At 49.6% G+C, this 22,281-nt stretch overlaps 1 long non-coding RNA gene across 1 annotated transcript in view; it reads right to left on the bottom strand.

Annotated features, from left to right (window-relative positions):
• Positions 1–22,281, bottom strand: part of LOC137756013 (uncharacterized) — a 158,864-nt gene that overhangs the window by 16,060 nt on the left and 120,523 nt on the right. Inside the window, exon 3 of the long non-coding RNA XR_011072147.1 lies at positions 1,598–1,768. This is a non-coding gene — a long non-coding RNA (uncharacterized lncRNA). The remainder of the gene's footprint in view (positions 1–1,597; positions 1,769–22,281) is intronic.

Here is a 22,281-nt window from a genome sequence, read left to right as displayed (position 1 = left end):
TGCGGAGCATGGCCTCTAGGCGCACAGGCTTCAGTAGTTGTGGCTCCTGGGCTCAGTAGTTGTGGCTCGTGGGCTCTAGAACACAGGCTCAGTAGCTGTGGCGCACGGGCTTAGTTGCTCTGCGGCATGTGGGATCTTCCCGGACCAGGGCTCGAACCCGTGTCCCCTGCATTGGCAGGCGGATTCTTAACCACTGTGCCACCAGGGAAGCCCCCGACTGTCATTTTTTAAAAGACATACAAATAATTAGTCCTATTTTTATTGTTAGATTCAACAAACATAAAATTGCCTTCCAATAAGTATAATCAGAACAAACATCACCCAGTAAAAAAGGAAAATGATGTCTGCACGCATTGTCCATTGGAAGTGTGCCTACAGGCACTGAGCACAGACAGTCACTGTTCTGTTTGTGTGTTCTGTCCTTCCTTAGTTGAGAGTCAACAAAAACTACGTGTGAAATACTGATTGCCCATAGTGAAGGCCTATGAACATTTTGAAAGACCGCTGTCTCCCTCCAGGGTTAAAGTCTGCGTTTTGCTTGTTAGTGTGTCCAAATCAGGGCGAGGGCTGTGCTACCTGCAGGGAATGCTGTGTATTTAAACTCTTTCTGTGCTTTGCTTCGAGAGCACTTGTAAGGCAAGACAGTCTCACCAGCATATCCACAGAGATGCAAGAAGAAAGGTTAAAAACAAACTCTTCAGCAAACTCAGAATCTTCTTTCTTAGCTTTTACACAAAATGAAGAAAGTAACTCTATATTTTTTATTTTATTTTATTTTTAAATTTTATTTAATTAATTTATTTATTTATGGCTGTGCTGGGTCTTCGTTTCTGTGAGAGGGCTTTCTCTAGTTGCGGCGAGCGGGGGCCACTCTTCATCGTGGTGCGCGGGCCTCTCACTATCGTGGCCTCTCTTGTTGCGGAGCACAGGCTCCAGACGCGCAGGCTCAGTAGTTGTGGCTCACGGGCCTAGTTGCTCTGCGGCATGTGGGATCTTCCCAGACCAGGGCTCGAACCCGTGTCCCCTGCATTGGCAGGCAGATTCTCAACCACTGCGCCACCAGGGAAGCCCCAACTCTATATTTTTAGATTTTGTCTTCATCCCTTCCTCAGTTCCATCAAGCAGTGGTTTCATGGGAATTATCCTTCCATGAAAGAAACAGACTCTGGATCTGCATTTCCTACGCACGGATTTTATTTGAAGGTATTTAAAATTCGAACACTCTACCTACGACAGAAGCTGTTCAGTGATCACTTTTTGCTGTTGTGCAGTTAGTTTAGGAAACATGCTGTCAGGGTCTGCAGAACTCTGTCTTCCAAGTGTTTAACTTCCCTGTTTGCCCTTTGTTCTCATGACTTTATCGCCTGAAAGTATGAAGATCATTAAGAACATGGCCTGTACCAGGAATAAGCAGTTCTGGCCGGTCAATGGCAGTTTTAGAATACTGCGACTAAACTTGTTTTTTAACTTAGAGAAAAGTGAAGCGTTTTGCTGGTTAAACATTTTTGACAGAAATTTTCCTGTGGTTCACATGCAGTGACAGTTGTTTATGATCTTTGAGAGTCTCACATTGTAAAAATAACCATCTCAAATTTACCTCATTAGTCTTGACATAGCTGCATCTCTAGTGAAATAATGTAAATTTTCCTGAAGGGAGAGGGGATTCCACTTCCTTTCAGAGAGGAGGAACGAACAGGTCCTTCTGCTGCTTCAGATGGGACAGCGTCACATCCCAGGGAACGGAAAGGGAGACTGTGCCTCGGGCCCACTGAGAAAAAAAAAGAATCGTTAATTTAATGTAAGAAAAATGACATTATTAACTCTGGAAAGTGACGTCAGGTTGACTCGCTTCTCTGATCGGACTGATTTGAGAACCATACACAAAAAACAAACACACACGATTCCAGAGCACGAGGCAGATTTCTTCACTAAATAACCTTTCTTGGAAGTTTCCAGGCTCTGTCTTTTTTCCTTCTTTAACAAGAAAATTTTAAACTATATCATCATTTTGCTTTTGCACCAACCTGCATAAAATCCATAAGACGGGTTTCTTGGGTTTGCTTTCTGTTTGGGATTTTTGTTTGTTTGGCTAAGCAAAGTTTTCTCAATCACTGAGTCTATTTGACCTTGACGTGGCCTTTAAGTCATCGGCGAGTCTGAAGTCTGCTGGAAAGTTCTTCACATGTTGAAGGTGAAGAAGGTGGCAGAGCTGCTTCTGAAACCGTGTCCCTGCTCCCTGAGACACTGGCGCTCTGTGACCAACTCTCAGGCGCGCCATGGGAGTTTAGAAAACACTATTCAACGTCTACCAGAGGGCTTCCCTGGTGGCTCAGTGGTTAAGAATCTGCCTGCCAACGCAGGGGACACGAGTTCGAGCCCTGGTCTGGGAAGATCCCACATGCCGCAGAGCAACTAAGCCCGTGCACCACAACTACTGAGCCTGCGCTCTAGAGCCTGCGAGCCACAGCTACTGAAGCCCACATGCCACAACTACTGAGCCCTCGTGCCATAACTACTGAAGCCCACACGCCTAGAGCCCGTGCTCCGCAACAAGAGAAGCCACCTCGATGAGAAGCCCGCGCACCGCAACGAAGAGTAGCCCCCGCTTGCCACAACTAGAAAAAGCCCGCACACAGCAACGAAGACCCAATGCAGCCAAAAATAAATAAATAAAATAAATTAATTAAAAAACAAAAAAACAAAGTCTACCAGAAATATTCACATAGTAACAGTCTTGACAATTTTACTTCTACCGCTCATGAAATCATATGTATGTGTGGTATATGTCTGTGTGGTGTGCACATGTGTGCACATGCATGCATGCGTGTACCTGTGTGCACACAGGAGCGGGTTTGGGAAGCAGCAGGGAGACGACTCTCGCTCCCAAGCCCGCATAGAGCTTGCGCCCACATCCTGTCCAGACCTCGGCTCACAGGCTCCCTCCTCAGAGACACTTCCCCTGACCTGCCCTCTAAACTAGCTCCGTCATCCTTTCTGCTGCCTCCGTTTTCTCACACACTGATTCTTTCCTACACACACACACACACACACACACACACACACACACACACACACAGGTGCGCACCATTTGTGTTTGCTGCCCATCTCTCCCTCTAGGTTAATCTCATCCACTACAGTAAGTGTTCCAGCATCAAGCGGCCCTGGTTGTCCTCGAGTTGTCTGAGTCGGATCGGAGACAGAGCCACCACTTGTGCAAACAGGGGGGCCCTGCAGGAGTGTCGCCGGCTGGGCTGCAGCCCTTGACCACAGCCTCGTGCCCCCCTGCAGCCTGGACCCCAGGGGGGCTGTGAGAGGCCTCGCTCGTGGGTGTCTGAGAAACCTCCCCAGTCTGCCCAGAGTCACGGCCACCAGACTGAGGACCCCAAATCTCACAGGAGTTCCCCGTGTTGGCAAATGGACCCAGGCCCACACGTGAAGCGGACGGCGTGATGGTGCCAGGGGGCAGCCCAGCACCTCCTGCTGGTGACCAACCCTGGAGCGAGCAGGGTCCCAGACACACAGCAGACCATCAAGGGACGTCGGGGGGATGAATGGACCAACCAATGAGACTTCGATTCAAATGCACTAGGAAACGGTTGATTTCCAAGAACGAAAAACTGTGTTGGCTGTTTAAGAGTAATTCACGCACATTTATTCAATCGGAAAGGGCTCCTCGTTAATGCTGTCTGTGCCCCGCCCTGGTTTCCGTAGCTGTGACTCACACCCAGGATTGTTCGTAAAGCCCAGTGATGGCTCAGGACCTCGGAGCAGAGCGGAAGCATCTCCCTCCTCACCTCCCCGGCCCTTATGTCACACGATCCTGCCCAGCCCCCGTTTCCTGTGCCCGCGGGTTCTGGCTGGCAGCGGGCAGGCCTGGGCCACAGCCCGGCCGCCGTGGGCTAGAGGCTCCGCAGCTGTTTGCCAATGAGTAAAGGGAAACAAATCCGCGCGTGGCCGGCTCTGCTGCTAATTATCTTGGGTAAGATCAAGCCCACAACATCCAGGTTGCTTCCACTGACCTCACAGTGAATCCTCATTCCTGGAACCCAGGCATGCCGTGGCACCCGTGGCACCCGTGGCAGGCGACATGGTCATAGCACGAATAGGGGCAGGATAATAAGCGGTAGAGCTGAGAGGCGTGACCTATCTTCCACCTGGGGTTTCTCAACCTCAGCACTGTTGTCACTCTGGGCTGATGGTCCTTGGTCCCGAGGGCTGTTCCCTGCACCGTACGACGCTTAGATGCTTAACAGTATCCTCGACCTCACGCACCAGATGCCACTCACACCCACCCCTGGGTTATGACAAAAGTGTCTCCAGAAATTACCAAATGTCCCCTGGGAGGCAAAGTCAGCCTGCGTTGAAAACTCCTGTTCTAACTCAGTGTTAGAAGTAAGAGTTAATGTATTAAAAATGGGAAATGTAAAAAAATAAAATAAAATAAAATAAAATAAAATAAAATAAAATAAAATAAAAATGGGAAATGTGCATTATTTCACTAGAGGTGCAGCTCTATAAAGACTAATGCGGTGCATTTGAGATGCTTATTTTTACCATCCGAGAACCTCAGAGCTCGTAAACAAGTGTCACTGCGCGTGAATCACAGTGTCATCAAGAGGAAAAGTTCTGTCAGAAACAAACTACTGTGCCGCCGTTCGGCCCCTCTTTCCACTGCTCCACGGGCCACGGGGAGAATGGGCAGCATCCAGAAAACCCGAGGTCCGTGTTCTGACGAGGCATCCAACGGGTGCTGACGACTAATAACGTATTTTCACACCTTGACCCGAAACAGGACCCACTGCTTCTTCTGCCAACACGGGCTGCACCCACTTAGCGATGCACAACAGCGATTGTGAGCAGAACTAGGGTCCTCTTGCCTCGGTTACCCGGGCAGCCTTTGTCTTGAAGCTCCTTCTAGCCCAGGGCCCTTGAGGAACGCTTTCTTCTCCAGAGCCTGAGTGCCACACAGACGGCCCAGAACCAATGCATACTGTCATCTCTGAGATGTCACTTCTAAGAAAACACCGTCCCTCCCTAACTGCTACTAAACTCTTGGGCTTCTTAGAGGCTGACAAAGGCGTTTCCTTCAGGACAAAGGAGCAAGTAAGATCTGGACCAAGGGGAAACAAGGGAACAAAAAGAACCCCATTTTAGATAAGGGGACAGATAGCCTTCAAGCTTTGGCTTGAAGACCTCCTCGAAAGGAGATCTCACTACCCTCTGAATGGCCACCCGAGTGTTGAAACATTTTATTTACTAGAGCTTATGTCTCACTAAAATCTGCCCCTTGCTTCAAGTCTGGCCACCCACAATAGTAAAGAACGAGTTCCATTTACCGTCTGATAATAATGATGACTTACATGCGTGAAGCAGTACCATAGCATCTCATTTGTCCTACACTATCCTGTGAGCTGGACTTTCTCACTCTCCTCACCCTTGAACAGTGGGAAACTGAGGCTCAGAAGCTTTGAATGACCACGTTGTCCAGGATCACACAGCCGGTGGGCAGTCAAGCAATGACTGAAACCCAATCCTGGACTTTACTGAGGACACCGTGCCGCCTCCTTCACTCGGCACACCCTCCCCGCACCGGACGGATGGCTGCGTGCACCTCCTGAGCTGATGCTCCCCTGGGACAAGCACCCCCCAACCCAGGAGCTTCAGATGCTCCTTCGAGCTGTGGTCGCAACCAGCGGAGATCCTGTCTTTCACTCCCCCTGCCTCTGAAGACATCGAACAACGTCTGGAGACATTTTCTACTGTCACGATGGAGGGTGCGCCCGGCATCCAGGGGGTCGAGGCCAGACATGCCCTGAACACCTCCTGCTACAAGGCACAGGGCATCTCCCGCAGCAAAGAACTACCCAGTCCAAAATGCCAGAAGCGCTGAGGGTGCAAAGCCTGCCCCCGAGCCAGGGGTTTAAAGTCTCCTCGTTAGCCCAGGAACCCTCCTGCAAGCGTGTTCCTCTCAGTCAATCCCCTCAACCCAGGGGGCAGCGCAGGTGTCGTGAGGCAGGGGCGGGGGCTTCGCTGAGCTGGGGGTGCGGAGGGCAGCACGGGGAGGCCGGGTCAAATCAGACCATCTAGCTTTTTCTGGAAGCAGAAACTCTGAGGGCGAAGAGGAAGCACGAGGGCTGCCTGGAGAAAAGCCACAGCAGACTCAGGCTGCCTTAATCTAGGGGAAAACGCCAAGGCTTCTCCCGGGGGAAGGCTCAATAGTGGCTCTCCACGGGCACGGCTGTCCCTCCAGCCCTCCACACTCTCGTTCACAAAGTGGATCTTGTACGGGACTGCGTCCTTTCTGCGGCACAGGTACGGCAGTCGATCTAGAAGGCCCTTGGAACACTGCGACGAGCTCTGTACGCTTACGAGCACACCTGCCTTTCCAGCCCCTCCCAAACCCTGCCAGAGCCAATTCCCTCCAGAGACTCGGGTCCTTCCGGTGCTGCCATGGGCTGGGTCAGGGGCTGCAGAGACTCTTATTACCACCATTGTACAAATGGGGAAACTGAGGCATGGAAAGTTAAGTAGCTTGCCCGCGGCCACCTAGTTGCTCTGGGAGGATTACCAGGACTGCAGGTCCACGTGCTGTACCGGAGTGCCGGGTCCCTAACCCAGCCTGGACGCAACGAAGGCTTCCTCGGTGCATAAGCTCCCCGCGAAGGAGTGGCTTCGTCCCACGTTACAGACGAGAACGCAAAAAGATAAAGGACCTTAGAGATTGTATGAGCCAAACTCATTCTTTAAAAAAAAATTTTGGGGGGTTTTCCCTGGTGGCGCAGTGGTTGAGAATCTGCCTGCCAATGCAGGGGACACGGGTTCGAGCCCTGGTCTGGGAAGATCCCACATGCCGCGGAGCAACTAGGCCCGTGAGCCACAACTACTGAGCCTGCGCGTCTGGAGGCCGCGATAATGAGAGGCCCGCGCACCGCGATGAAGAGTGGCCCCCGCTCGCCGCAACTGGAGAAAGCCCTCGCACAGAAACGAAGACCCAGCACAGCCAAAATAAATAAATAAATAAATAAATAAGTGAAATTCTTTTAAAAAAAAATTTTTTTTTTTATTGAAGTATAGTTGATTTAACATGTTGTGTTAGTTTCAGGTGTACAGCAAAGTGATTCAGTTATATATGTATGTATATATACTTTTTCAGATTCTTTTCCATTATAGGTTATTACAAGATATTGAACATAGTTCCCTGTGCTATACAAAAGGTCTTTGTTGTTTATCTATTTTATAAACTCATTTTTTAAAAAAAAAATTTTATTGAAATATAGCTGATTTACAATGTTGTGTTAGTTTCAGGTGTATGGAAAAGTGATTCTGTTAAATATACATATATATATTCTTTTTTTACATTCTCTTCCATTATAGGTTATTACAAGATATTGAGTAGAGTTCCCTGTGCTATACCTCGTTGGTCCTCGTTGGTTATCTATTTTATATATAGTAGTTTATATACGTTAATCCCAAACTCCTGCTTTATTCCTCCCCCCCTCCCCTTTGGTAACCATAAGTTTGTTTCCTGTTTTGTAAACTCATTCCTTTTTTAAAAAATAAATTAATTAATTTATTTGTTTATATTTGGCTGTGTTGGGTCTTCGCTGCTGCACACAGGCTTTCTCTAGTTGCGGCGAGCTGGGGCTACTCTTCGTTGCAGTGCACGGGCTTCTCACTGCGGTGGCTTCTCTTGTTGCAGAGCATGGGCTCTAGGCGCGCGGCCTTCAGTAGTTGTGGCTCGCAGGCTCTAGAGCGCAGGCTCAGTAGTTGTGGCGCACGGGCTTAGTTGCTCTGCGGCATGTGGGATCTTCCCGGACCAGGGCTCGAACCCGTGTTCCCTGCGTTGGCAGGCGGATTCTTAACCACTGCACCACCAGGGAAGCCCTATAAACTCATTCTTAGTAAGCAAGAAACCAAGGCCCAGGGAGGGACTTGCTGAGGATTCTGGTTGGGCCCTTGTTGGAGAATCTGGCTTGGTTTTCTAAAATGTGGGTAAGCGCCCAGCAGCACCTGTCTGGAGGCAGTACAAGCAGTTTCCCACGATGAGAAAGCCTGGCTCGTGGATAACAAGCGGGTGGTGTGCAAGGGGTTTGGAAAAATAGATCCAAATGGCAAGAATTCGGTAGTTTCTCCAGCTCTGCCTACAAATGACCAATACGTGATATGATCGCTGTTAGGAGTGTTCCCAGAAAGGTGTTCCTTATTCTCAGACATAATGTCTGGCACAAATATTTGTCTGCGATAAATATTTGTTAAATAACAAGAAAAAAAAACAACAACAACCCAAAGTCTGGCTCAGAGCCAGTGTGCTTACTGCAGGCATGTAATGATTTACTGGGGACCCAGCACCCAGCATTCAGCCCTGACCCTGGCCTTCCATGGGCTTAACCAAGGGGACGCAGCTCCAGGGGGAGGAGGGGAGGGCAGGGGTGCCAGGTAGGCAGCGCATCCCCTTTTGTCCTGCTACGACAGCTGCTCCAGTACTGTTCGGACACACTCCGCTCTCAACACTGTTAAAAAATAAAACCTGCTTTAGTTCTGGACACTTTGCAAGCAAGTTGGATTTTGAAGTCCACAAGTGGTGGTGGGGTGGGACTGTGAAGACCCGGGGCCAGGACGACCTGTCTCCCGCCTGGTCCTGATGCCCAGCACAGGGGGGGCTCACCTGCCCAGTAGCCAACCTGCAGCGCTCTGAGCTCCACGGCTTGAGAGCAAACGCTGCCTTCACGTTGCCAGCCTGGTGGGAACTCCAGAAGCCACGTGGCCTGCAGGGAGATCTTGGATCCTTTCTTCTCTACCCCAGTGTTCCCGGGCACCTCCCTCCAACTGCCATGTCCTGGCCCTGCTCTACTTAGTGCTTCACCTTGTCTTCCTATCCTTCCTGCCCTCGTGGGACAATCACTGGGGCAAAAACCAGAGGACTTCAGCACCCATCCGACCGAGGAACTGCGAGGTCCAAGGCAGGTCTGCCTAACGTTGTTGAAGCTTATCTAGAAAATGGGGACCTGGGGATACTGGATCTACAGTACTCATGTCCAGGGCTGAGGTGATGATCTAACGAGAGTGTGGGTCTGCTGGCTCATCGGAAGCATTACACGCCGTGCAAACGTGCCAGCTGTTACGCGGCATCCAGAAGAAACAAGCGGCTATTTAATGGGACATTTCTTCCAAGCCAGAGTCAGTGAAATATCTTATCCATTGTTGTAACATTACCCCTAGCATGAGACCTTGCACAGACCCTAACAATCAGGTACTGGATGGATGAGTGCATGCACAAGCCCGAGACCAATTAAGGAAGGATGCATTTCAAGCAGCCACTGAGCCTTCATTACGTGCCAGCTATTGTCATGGGCCCAGTGTGTATGACATTCAAAGACTCACTGTTCTAATATGAAGGTGATAAACAGACAAATGACTATCGTTCAAAGCAGACAAACAGAAGAACCATGAGAGAAGTATGAAATACAATAAAGACCCCAAAGGAGGAAAATGTTACAGCTATTAGGAGATCAAGAAAGGGTCATGGGCCTTGACGGATGGACAGAATTTCAGCTGTGTGTGTCTCAAGGAAAGGGTCTCCCAGGCCCAAGTAAGTAGCCCAAAGTTATAAAAAGCGGGAAAAGCAGGATCCAGAGGAGGTCAGTGAGACTAGAGCAGAGAAATAATGGGATTTGGGGGAGAAATGGAATGTAAACCAGGAAATTTGATTACATCAAGGAATGGGTGTCTCCGAATATCAGCTGAGTGTTTTAGATTTACTTCCAAGACAGGAGAGAATATTGGGGGTTCCTGCAGGCATCGGCCTAATCCACTGATTCCTTTTGCAGGAGAAGCAAGTGGTCCATTATGGTTTAAAGTCATGATTCCTGCCCAAACATACCTTACTGCCGCCTGGAACAAACGTTGTCTCTCCTGCTTGGGCAAGTCATTGGCCGCTGAAACTTAGGTGTCATCCTCTGTTAAATGGGACTAACGGTACCCAGATCACAGAGTTGTTTGGGAAGTTAACTGTGACTGTAGCCACGTACGTACTTGGCTTTTTGCAGAAGCATCTTTTTGTCCAACGGATCACAACAACCTTCTCTGGTGGGACTTCTTTGTAATACAGACACACCAGCAGTGAGGAATGCACTCCAGAATTTTCTAGCTGGCGAAGCCTCCATCTCACAGGTAAGGACTCTGCAGGTTGGGAGCAGTGCATGCCAAGGCCGCACAGCCAGTAACCCCCAGAGCTCAGACCAAAGCCTGGTCTCCTCTCTCCTCCACTGGCTTCCCAGAGACCAAACACCAGAGATATTTCTCCGCAGCAGAAGAGGCTGGCCCTCTATGTTCACTCCCAATCCCCCATCCCTTTAAAGACCCGAGCACAGGTGACGAGAACGACACTCGCCAACTCCTCAAGATGCCTTTGTTGTTGGCTTGCTATGGATCGGGGAGAGCGGGGAGTCAGGCACCAGGTCAAGGTCACCTGCTGCTCCTGGGACCCTGCCTCAGCTCGGGAGGTAGCAACGTCCCCTCAACCAACCTCCGGTAGGTAGGGTCCCTACCACCCCGGAGTGCACGGCTGTAATGAGTTGTTGGGAGTCTCTGAGCATCCACTACTCACCATTTTGCAGATTCAGAAATAAAGGCTCAGAGAGGTTGACCAACTAGACCAAGGACACATAGCTGGTAACCTCCCTTGTATCAGTGTCCTTGGTTTCTCCATCCACCCGTCTGGTGTGTGTCGCACACACGTACGTTGCCTTCACCCACGTAACCAATTACTTCTGTGCTGCTGACATCAATGGACTTTTTTGGTCTTCCCTTAACTAAACCTCTTCTTCCTGGAAGCCCTTCTTCTTCCCTGGCTTTCACGACAGCACATTCCTCTGGTTCTGTCCCCTCTGAATGTTCTAGCTCACTATTCGTGGTCAGGTGGTCCAACTCAACTAGACCTGAAACATCACAGTCGCCCAGGGATATTCCCCCGGACCTCTCTGCTCTCACTCTGCACCCTCGCCCTGGGGAATGACATGCACCCCTCGGCTTCGATGGCTACTTCGATTGCGACCTCGATTGCTGATGACTTTCCCATCTGAGCCTCCAGCTTCGACTGAACTCCAGATTTATAAATCCGCGCTTGGATGGCCCCGTGCTTCTGAAACTCCACGTACCCAAAGCTCAACTCCTTACCTGCATCTCCTCCTTGTAAATGGCAGCCCCCTCCCCTAGGGATACTACTTGCTTGACTCTCCCTCGCTCCCCACACCCAAATAAACCCTTTGATAAATCTTTTGATTCCTCCTCCTGAGCGGCTCTTACACCTTCCATTTCTCACCACCCTCACCACCACCTAATTCTCTTATGTGGGATCAAGCAGCATTAGTCTCCTAGCCGGGAGACCTAAATGGGACTGTTACCTTCTGCCTTAAAACCTTGTAATAGGTGTCCACCAACAAATGACTGGATAAGCGAGATGTGGTCTATACATGTGATGGAATATTAGGAAGGCTTAAAGAGGAAGGAAACTGATGACGCTGCAATACGGATGAACCTTGACAACACTGTGCTATGTGAAATAAGCCGGACACAATAGGGCAAATGCTGTGCGACGCCTCTTACAGGAAGTACCTGAGGTAGTCAAATTCATGGAGACAGGTCACAAGGGTCGGGAAGGGGGAGAACGGGGCGTCACTGTTAAATTTCACTTTGGGAAGATGAAGACGTTCTGGAGATGGATGGCGGTGATGGTGGCACAACAGTACAGATGCACTCAAAGCCACTGAACTGTGCACTTAAAAATGGTTAAAATGGTGACATGTGTGCGATGTATATTTTACCACAGTAAGTATTTTTAAAAGACACAAACCTTTCAATGGTTTCCCATTGTCCTGGAGGAAGGTCCCAAATTCTCAGCAGGCCTCTAAGGCCTGGAGACAGAGCCCTTCCCCCCGCCGCCCTCATCCCTTCCCGTCACCCTGTCACCTCCCAGCTCTTGCTGTAAGGTGCCTCTGTCACCTCCTAAATGGAATCATGCTTGTCTGTCCCGTTCCCTCTGCTTCTCATCCGGCTCTTCCCCTCTCTCCCCCTGTACCACTCCTTTTGCCTGGACAACTTCTGCTCATCTTGTCAATCTCAGCCTCAAAATCTCAAGCTCTAAAGGGACTAACCTCACACCCAGATGAGGCCCAAGACCCTGGTCTCCCACGGACGCTGCAATATGTTCCTCTTGCAGAGAATTTAATACGTGCAAAATTATTTAATATTTGTGTGACAGGCTAAGAATGAAAGCTCGTGTCTGTCTTGTCCATCTTTTTTTTTTTTTTTTTTTGGTGCTGGGCTCCGCATTGATAAAAAAGCCTTCCAAGCATTTGTTGGATGAAGAAAGTGGTGACGTGCAGATTGTAACCCAGAGTCCAAGCTCTTTCCTCTACATGGCATTGACTCTGATAAATCCCTCGGGTGCATGAGGGCCATAGAGCAAAAGTGGGAAGGAGGGGAAGTGGGTCCACTACTAACCCCCAGGTCAGAGCTAATCACTCTTTCCCCACGGCTCCCATGGGGCCTTCTGGCGCCACTATTTGAAGCAGCCATGGGTACAGCTATGTCCCCACGAGCCTCTGACCTCCTTGAGGATGGAAACCAGTTCCTTGTTCATCTCTGCACCCCCAAACCTAACCCAGCACCTCTCATGGGGAAGATGCTTATTATTAATACTGACTGAATAAATAAATCAATATCCTGCCCAACCTACTTGAGTCTGCTTCTACTGGGAAGAGGGGCTAAATACTTCCCCAACACCTACTTTGTAAGGTTGCTGTAAACATAGAAATGAGGTGAGGTGTTTCCTTAATTTAGAAATACCACTGAATGCAAGACTCACAATTCTTTAACCACTTTTAAAGTGGGGGGAGGGAAGAGTCATTACATTCATTACTATCATTATTATTATAATTTCTTATATCTATGTTATTATTAATTATCAATTGTAAGATTCACCCCAACTTCAAAATGTTAAATGAAAACCTGTGCACTGGTGAGTCTAAGAACTACGTCAGGTGTGTGAGAGCACAGAGCACATGGCATTGCCTGAGTCTTGGTTATTTGGGGAGCGTGTTAAAAGGATAGATTCTAGAGTTTCACTGTTGGCAGTTCTCATTCAGGAGCTATTTTGTGAAGGTGTCCCAGGTGATTCTGATGGGCTGCCTAGTTTGGAAACTGGTCCCTAAAAAAAAACCCCATAGAATTCACCCTCTTCTTTTACCAGATGGGAAACCGAGGATGGCGGATGGCCTGTAACATATGAGATCCTACACGCCCAGATGTACCTGAGCCCTGATTCAGGAGGGTCCCCGCCTCTTCATCCAGGGGTGCCTCCCCCCAGACCATCCTGCCTCCTTACGGCTCCAGCACAGGCTTTCCCAGATCCTGATGACTTTGGCAGCTCCAGATTTCTGACATCGTTAAGCATCCTCATGTCTGGAAAGTCAGCACACCAATCACCCATGGGGAGAGCTGGTTACAGCAGGAAATGATTTGGGGGGAACTTCTGATGGGAATGGATAGTTGCACACACTAAACTGGTTCTACTCCCTTTAGGGTCTGGCAGCTCTTTTGCTCCACACCCAGAATAAACTGGATGAACCAATCATCCCCTGCAGTTTCTGGGATGCTTCCAACAGCCTTTGTTCTTAACAATGGTAACACTAAAAATCAACCTGGCAGGTATTTGGCAACCGGCAGGTATCGGTCACTGTCGTGTGAAACAAAAGCAGGTCCCCATAAATCAAGGACCTTGGCGAGCCCTGTGGGCTCACCTTCAAGGGTGAAAAGACTGTATGGTCTCCCTGGGCGGCACAGCCCTCCCTAGCTAGACCGGAGAGCCAGAGCCGAGTGCCAGGCAGACACAAACATGGTCAGCAAAACCCTCCTACTCCAAAAAAACCCCATTTCCATGGGATGCAGAAATTCTCCAGAGTCAGCGCTGGAGTCCCTTCCAGCTCAGATATCGGGAGGCTACAGTTGTAACTGGTAGAAAGCGGCAGTTCTCGGCGTCATCGTGAAAAGGTGATACCTGTGATTGACCAGCAGGCTATGCCCTCAGTCCTACGTGTCAGAGCACGGCTGCCCCTGCCTGAGGGGAGCCCAAGGTTATGACCTTAAATGGTACCTTTATTGTGTTTATATCCAGTGAGGGACACTGTCCAACACTCAGTTCTGGAAAAGAAGTCAGAGGCACTGTAGCACGTCCCAGGAGGATTATTAGGCAGGTGGGGTGGGAGTTAAGAGCCTCCATTCACGACTTCGCCATCCCTGAGGTTTGCCCTACTGAGCAGAGGAAGAGGGTGTGAGTGGAGAAGAGAGAGGAGGTCATTTATTAGAGATTTTTCTGGATTGTAGACTCACTGCCAGAGAACTATACTCAATATCCTATGATAAACCATAAAGGAGAAGACTACTTTAAAAAAAGAACGTATATATGCACAACTGAATCACTTTGCTGTACAGCAGTTAATTAACACGACATTGTAAATCAACTATACTGCAATTTTTAAAAATGCGTTCAACAAAAAAGAATGACTACCAATCCTGTGTTTCTTCAAAGTGCTCCGAAATATTATTCAGCCTTCAAAAGGAGGGAAATTATGACACATGCTACAACACGGGTGAACCTTGAAGATTTACGTTAAGTGAAATAAGCCAGTCACAAAAGGACAACTACTGTATGATTCCACTTATATGAAGTCACTCATATGAAGTACTTAGAGTACTCACAGAGGAACCAGATTCACAGAGACAGAAAGTAGAACGGTGGTTACCTGAGGCCTAGGGCAAGGAGAAGGCGGAGTTACTGTTTCCTGGGCACAGAGTTTCACTTTGGAGGGATGAGCTGTTCTGGAGATGGATTGTGGTGACGTTTGCACTACAGTGTGGATGTACTTAAGGGCCCTGAGCTGGACATTTAAAAATGGCTACATTGGGCAACTTTATGTATGTCTTACCAGATCTTTCAAAAATAAGTAAATTTTCCAGAAGTATTCCACTGTCCATGGAATTCACACATATCGTACATGTGTTATAAAAATGAAGTTGATCCAATGATATAGAAAGAGGTCCAAATGAAAAGTGGAAATCAAGCAAGCTGCAGACCTGTATTACAGTATGTTCCCTTTAAAATAGATACGTATGCATAGAGGCCTGGTGGAGAGATACCTCCGTGTGTATAGAGGACAATGTCATGGACTGAGAGAAACCAAATTGTTAGCCATCCTTCCTTCTAAGCGAGGTAGAATTCCAGGCCACTTTCATTTTCTGTTGATACACGTCAGTGTTGTTTTAGCTTTTTGCCACCTGTGTATTGTTTTCGTAAATAAAACCAACATCAGGGATGACCTCCAAGAAAACACTCCCGGCACAGTCAGCTTCTGCCCGGGGTCTGAGGTCAGTCAGGACGGCTGTGCTACACCGATGCTCTGGGTTCGATCCAGAACCGACTACCCATGAGCTGTTTCTTATCTCTGCCCGTCCAGGTGTGTCGTCCAGGCAAGTGGGGATAACGGTGCTTCATAATGTGAGAAAGAATAGAAACAGGAGCTGTAAGAACAGCACTTACTAAACCCTCCCGCCTGTCAATTACTTTCTAGGCACAAACGTGTTAAAGCCACACAACCCTCTGGTCTTGGGTCTACTTACCTCTCCTGCGGAGCAGAAGGGCAGCTGAATGCCATGTCCGGTTGGGCCGGCCTCTAGGTGGAGGTACAGAACTGAAATCCAGTCCGTCTGACTCGGGGGGCTGATCCGGCTCCCCTCGTGACCCCTCGTGGTTCGCTGCAGGCACAAGGCTGGGAGGCCCCGCGGCGAACCTGGCCTGGGGAGGGGCTCCGTCAGGCTCTGCCCATTAGGCTAGCCAGCTCTAGCATCCACAGCTGAGACCGACTCCAGAAGGGTCCCCAAGTTGGGCCTGAAACCAGCTCAGCCCCATGGAGTCTGGTTCAATCTTCAGCAGGTAGGGCCCAAGGCAGGTGCTGCCATCATCCCCCTGTCCCACCACCCCCGACCAGGTCTCATGCTCCAAAGGTGTGATCAACACCTGGCACAAACAGCTCCTGCCTCTGGGAAGCGGCCAGCCACGCGGCCTGCAACGAGACGTGTCCTAGAGACCAGCCAGCCAAGGACACGACCCCGCCAGCTGTAATCAAGGTCAGGTGCCAGCTAGAGAACAAGGGGAAGTGCTGGAAATTCTGGGCCACATGCAGCCTCAAAACAAAACATGACATCCATCAGTGGAGTAATCAGAATGAAAATGTACAGCGGGAATACAGGTAGGATTTCTTCCCCGCCTGTCCCTCCAAACACCCTTCCCTTTCCCAGAAGCAAATACTGGTAACATTTGGTGATTTTCTTTTTGGGCTCTGGACTTTTTCCCCTGCATTTACATATGTGAATGTGCACGCACACACACACACACACACACACACACACACACACACACACGTAGATTTTCTTTTTCTTTTACCCCACACAAATGTGCTTAAGTCTCAAGTTTCTCCCTGAAAAGAACCTGACACGTGCCTTTTACGGTAAAGTGTGTTGATGATCGCCTTGCCCCAGAAGCAGTAAGGAATGCAGGCCCTTCAGAGGTGGCCCCAAACTGTAAACAGAGATCTTGAGTCTGTTTTCAGACACAGTAGAACAATATGAAAATAGCTATCATGGACCCACAAAAAGAGGTAAACGGAGGCAAGCTCAAAATTGTCAAAAAGATGAGTTTATTCGGGAATAGCAGAGGAATTGCACTTCAGGACACGTGAACTGTAGCAAGCCATAAGCGAGTCGGTTAAAGCTGTGGAGCAGGCTGTATTTATGGGCAGGAAATGTAAACAGGGGAGAGTCCAGTTAGCGTCTATTAAAATAAAAACAATTTTAAAAAAAGGGACCAGTCCTGAAAGTCCCCTGAGCAGACAAAACCAGTCCAGGCAGGCAAACAAAGCTCAATTCAGCCCAACCCAGGTCATTTCTTTTTCAGACCTCCAGAAACCATAAGCAAACTTTCCAAGGCTGATATGAGGCAGCCCTTGACCAAGTCCCTGCTCCAATATTGTCACTTTCCTGTAAACGGGGCATTTACGGGAGCTCTGTTTCTCAGTCCTTAAGTTTTCTTTTTCTGAGGGCACATGCATGAGCTTTTCCATTTTATATCCGCTGGTTCCATTTTAGATTGAAATCCTTTCACGCTATTAGGATTCAAACAAATGCGGGCTGTGACCTTTAGAAAGGGAACATCGGGGCTTCCCTGGTGGCGCAGTGGTTGAGAATCTGCCTGCCAATGCAGGGGACACGGGTTCGAGCCCTGGTCTGGGAAGATCCCACATGCCACGGAGCAACTGGGCCCGTGAGCCACAACTACTGAGCCTGCGCGTCTGGAGCCTGTGCTCCTCAACAAGAGAGGCCGCGATAGTGAGAGGCCCGTGCACCGCGATGAAGAGTGGCCCCCGCTTGCCACAACTAGAGAAAGCCCTCGCACAGAAACCAAGACCCAACACAGCCATAAATAAATAAACAAATAAATTTAAATAAATAAATAAATAAAGGGAACATCATCCGGGTGCCTGGAGGTTGGGGTGCTGCCAGGGGTGAGGTCCTAGGAAACGAAGGGTTAACCAAAGTGCGGACACTTCTATCAGTCAGCTATGGCTGCTGTAACAAAACACACAGTCTGGGTGCTTGAACAACAGAAGCTTATGTCTCACAGTTCTGGAGGCTGCCTTCTCCCCGTGTGCTCACGTGGCAGAGAGAGAGATGGTGCTCTTCCCTTCTTGTAAGACCACCCATCCTACGGGATCAGGCCTTGTGACTTCATTTAACCTTAATTTCCCTCTTAAAGGCCCCGTCTCCAAATACAGGGCCTCAGCACAGGAATTTGGGGGGACACCTTTCAGTCCATAGCAGCACTTGTTTCATTCATTTCCTCCAGCGAGTGGTTATCTATGCCGGACACCAGAGCCTGGGGGGTGGAGATGATGGGGGTCCCCACTCAGCCCCTCCCTCAAACCTCACAGCAAGCATGCAGAGGACATGACAGTCACCGTGACAGGGAAGGAAGGTGCGATGGGGCAGCTCAGAAGTACCAGCCGCTTTTAGGACAAGGGGCGGAGGTCAGGGAGGGCTTCTCAGAGGAGATGGCAGGGGACAAGAGCATGGCTCACCCACAGGAGGCACCAGCCCCCCAAGAGCAAAGCACGTTCTTCACTCCTGCCGTGCTCAGGAGTTGTTGTTATGTTGTTATGTCATAAATATTGTTGACATGCAACCAAGTGTAACTCCGATAAGGAGAGATCCAAGTTAAACATTCACACAGGGCATGTGGACTGGCCTGGCTCCCGTGAGCCGTCAGAACGTAGCTGACGCTACAGAATGTAGCAACGCAAGGTCACTGCCAATCCCTCCACCGATCTGTGTAAACACCACAAGCGCCAGATGCTCTGACCTGAGGGGCGCTGTCTCAATCTCCCTATTTCACAAATGGGGCAACTCGAGCCAAGAGGTTGTCCCGGCCTGCGGGTGCCAGGCCCAGCCGGCTCTGAACAGAGAACAGCAGGGAGGGAAACGAGCAGGGCCGGGCCTCCCCAGGAACCGTAATCTCGAACGTGGAAGCCTGGAGCTTCCTGATGCTGATGGGAAAAGGGAGACCGAAGGTTAGAGGCTCGCGTGCAAACACAGACTCTGTGCTGTACACACCCCCCGGCCCTTTCACCCAGCCTCCTGCACCCCCATTCGGCCACACGCCTCGACCACACGCCCCGCCCCCAGCACACCCCCAGATACACAGCCAGGGGCCCAGGTTTCCGCCTTATTCCGCGGCTGAGACGTCTCATCCCCTTCAAGTACACGGAACGTTCGCTTTTCTTGTTGCTCCTTTGCAGCTTGGGCGGAGCGCCGGCGCTGGGCGGCCCCTCCCCTGACCTCAGGCTCCCGGGAGCAGCGTGCCCTCGTCACATGCACTTTGGACCCGGCCGCCGGAGCCTCCGGCCGCTGGTGGACACGGGGACGCAGCCACGCAGACCTGCCACCCGGACACGCCGTCCTAACCGCATAGAAGGACTGCGGAAAATAACCTAAAGCAAATGTTACGACAGGACCAAGAGTGAAAGAGTGGAGATGAAGTCCTCAGGTGCCAGCAGTAAAGGAGAAACCCGGAGCCGCAGTGGAAACAGAGAAGCATGCGCTTTTTCGCATGAGAAGTTTTCTGCATCTGAGAAGAGATTGCCCCGCCCTCCTCTAAAGATGTTCCCTCCCCTGACTGCTACCCCCTCGCCCATGGTTTTCTTCCCTCCTTCCTCGAAAGTCAGTGTTCTCTGGGATTTTTTAAAAACTTTATTTTCCTAGGGATTTCATTCACTACCAGGGCTTCAACCGACCCACAGAAGCTGATAAGTTGGGAAGCCAGGTGTACCTTCTGACTCTGCCCGCAGAGAGCCAAGCCCATAGGTGTGATGCCAGAAAGACCCCCATGCGGATACCCGCGCATCTCGTAGCAGCAGACCCTTCTGGGGCCCCTGTTCCCCCAGACTCCACACAAATCACTGCCTTCCAAAAGCCAGCCCCTGCCTCTCGGCCCCAGGCAACTCGTCCCTTACCCTTCTGAATGTTGGGGTCACGATACCTAGGAATTAGCGTCCCGCTAAGAGCAGTTTTAACCACTGAATAAGAGGCATTGGGGGTACAAATACTCCAGTTCCCTCGCCCCCTGGCCTGGATGATTCTGGGGATTGTCTTTTGCCCTGTTTGCAAGAGTCCCCGTGGAATTCAGCTCCTGCAGTCAATGGTGGCCTTAATAAAACACTTTTATCTGCTTCCTCTTCTTCACACCGTCTCTCCCCTCACCTTATTCTTTACGTCTCCCAATTCTCCACGTTCACGCAAACTCGTGGCTCGCACTCTTCTTCTAGGGAAACCCAATGTGAGACACTCTTTCCGTGCAAACGTATATGCAACTCACCATCGTTTCCCCGAACCACTTCCTCTTCCTGTTTATCCTGCATCGGTCCGTGACATCACCTTTTACCTACACCGAGCCAGAAGTCTCGCTCATTCTGTCTCCTTCCGTGTCTGGTGGACTTTTGCTGCTTAACGTCCCTTGAACCCATGTGTCCTTTCATCTCCCCTTCACGACCTTAGCTAAGACCCTACACCAGCCCTTCCCTTGTCTTGCCGAGTCCAATCTTGCCCCTCTCCATCCACTTCCACACTTCCCTGAGACGGTTTCTAAACCAGCAACTGGTTCATGTGTTTCCTCTGATTCAGATCTTCCATGGCCTCCCTACTGCTTAAGGAGAAAACCAAAACTGTTCAAATGACACTAAAAGCTTAAACTCACATACACCACCTCAGATACTGGCCTTGGCCCGTGGTCCCCACATGCCACCCATCAGAGCACCTATCAAGTGTCATGGCAACCGTCTGTCCCCTCATTTGTCTACCCAACTAGACTTTTGCAGGAAACCACTAGAAAGCTTGTTCCTCACTGCACCCCAAGCCCCTAAAGATCGCCTGGTATGTAAGGGGAACCGAATACATACACTTGAATCAGTGAATGAAAGAATGAATGAGTTTGAATGTGATGAACTCTTGCATTTCTTTTGTCCACGCGACTTCTTCACCCCTTTTGAGTTTGGGGAATTCTTCACTGTCGGAGCTTAGCGGGAGGCTGAAACGACCCTCTGAAGATGCTGAATATGCCACATTCTTGCTTTCCCAGGCTCTCTTGGTCCTATGGTCCTATGACCAAGGTTCTGCCAACCAGACCCGGCAAGTGGGACTCAGACCCAGGCAGGTGGCACAGTGGGATCAAAGGTGGGGCTCAAGGTGAGAAGGGTGGGGAAGAGGAGACCTGCTCCTCTGCTTCCTTCTCTCTGTCTCTGTACGTGTGCTTCTTCTCTATTTCTTTATTTCTCTCATTTTATTTCTCTGCCTCTGTCTTTGTTATCTCTTGTTATTTCTCTCTCTTTTTATTTCCCTCTAATTTTCTCTATTTCTCTCTGCCTTGATCTCTCTTTTTCTCTTTCCTTTTCTTTCTTTCTCTGTCTCTCTCTGTTTCTCTCCCCCCAGCCTCCCTCGCTCCCTCTGTCTCTGTCTCTCATTGGTAGGGGTGCAGTGGAAGTGTCTGCAAGGCACGTGGCGTTGTGGTACAGATGGCGCTCTGCTCGCGGCAGCGGCAGCCGCAAAGTCAAGCTCCTGTGTCTCACGCGCAGTGGCCACAGCACAGGGCCCTCCTCGGACCAGTCCCTTGGAGGAGGTTGGACACTGTTTCCAGAAGCAGAGCTTATAAGCCAGGTTCTTCAGGCACCCAGTGATGCTGTGAGCTACCCCATATCCTCTTCACAAACTTCCTGTCTTGCTCAGTCAGCCAGAGCTGCTTCTCGTGCCTGCAAATAAGCACCCTGACAGAGACATTAGGAAAGTTGCCGACAGAATTACAATGAAAATTAACGATAAATAAAATATTTTTAAAATCTTTAGAGATGATGAGAACTTGAGAGCTGCTTAGAGATTAGCTAACACAGCATCCCAGTTTGACAGTTGAAAGAATAAGTTTCAATCCAGGCAGCTCAGCGAGACTCAGCCCAGTCTGGACCCCAGGCCTCCTGACTCCAAGGGCCCACATTAGGGATTCACCTTCTGGGAAGCCACAGTTGAAAGCTTCCTGGAAACACATTTCTTGGGAAAAAGAAAGGCTGGATATGAAAAGATGTTCCATTTCATACGTCATCAGGGAAATGCAGATTAGAACAGTGAGATACCACTACACATCTTTTTGAATGGCCAAGGTACAGACCACTGACAGCACCAAATGCCAGTGAGGATGTGGAGCAACGGGAACGCTCGTTCACTGCTGGTGAGAGTGCACAATGGTCCAGCCGCTCGGAAAGACAGACAGTTTCTTACAAAACTAAACATACTCCTACCACATGATCTAGCCATCGCACTCCTTGGTATTTATCCAAAGGAACTGAAAACTTATGCCCAGACGAAAACGTGCACACAAATGTTTATAGCAGCTGTATTCATAACTGCCCAAACTTGGAAGCCACCAAGATGTCCCTAAGTAGGTGACTTGATAAAGAAACTATATTACATCTACAGTGGTATATTAAAAGAAATGAGTTATCAAGCCATGAAGAGACCTTGAGGAAACTTAAGTGCATATTTTTATGTGAAGGAAGCCAATCTGAAAAGGCTACATACTGTGTGATTCCAACTATATGATGTTCTGGAAAAGGCAAAACAGTAGAGACAGTA

The sequence above is a fragment of the Eschrichtius robustus genome, chromosome 21 (genome assembly GCF_028021215.1).
Source record: "Eschrichtius robustus isolate mEscRob2 chromosome 21, mEscRob2.pri, whole genome shotgun sequence".
NCBI lineage: Eukaryota > Metazoa > Chordata > Mammalia > Artiodactyla > Eschrichtiidae > Eschrichtius > Eschrichtius robustus.
This window is presented reverse-complemented; position numbering and strand designations above follow the sequence as displayed.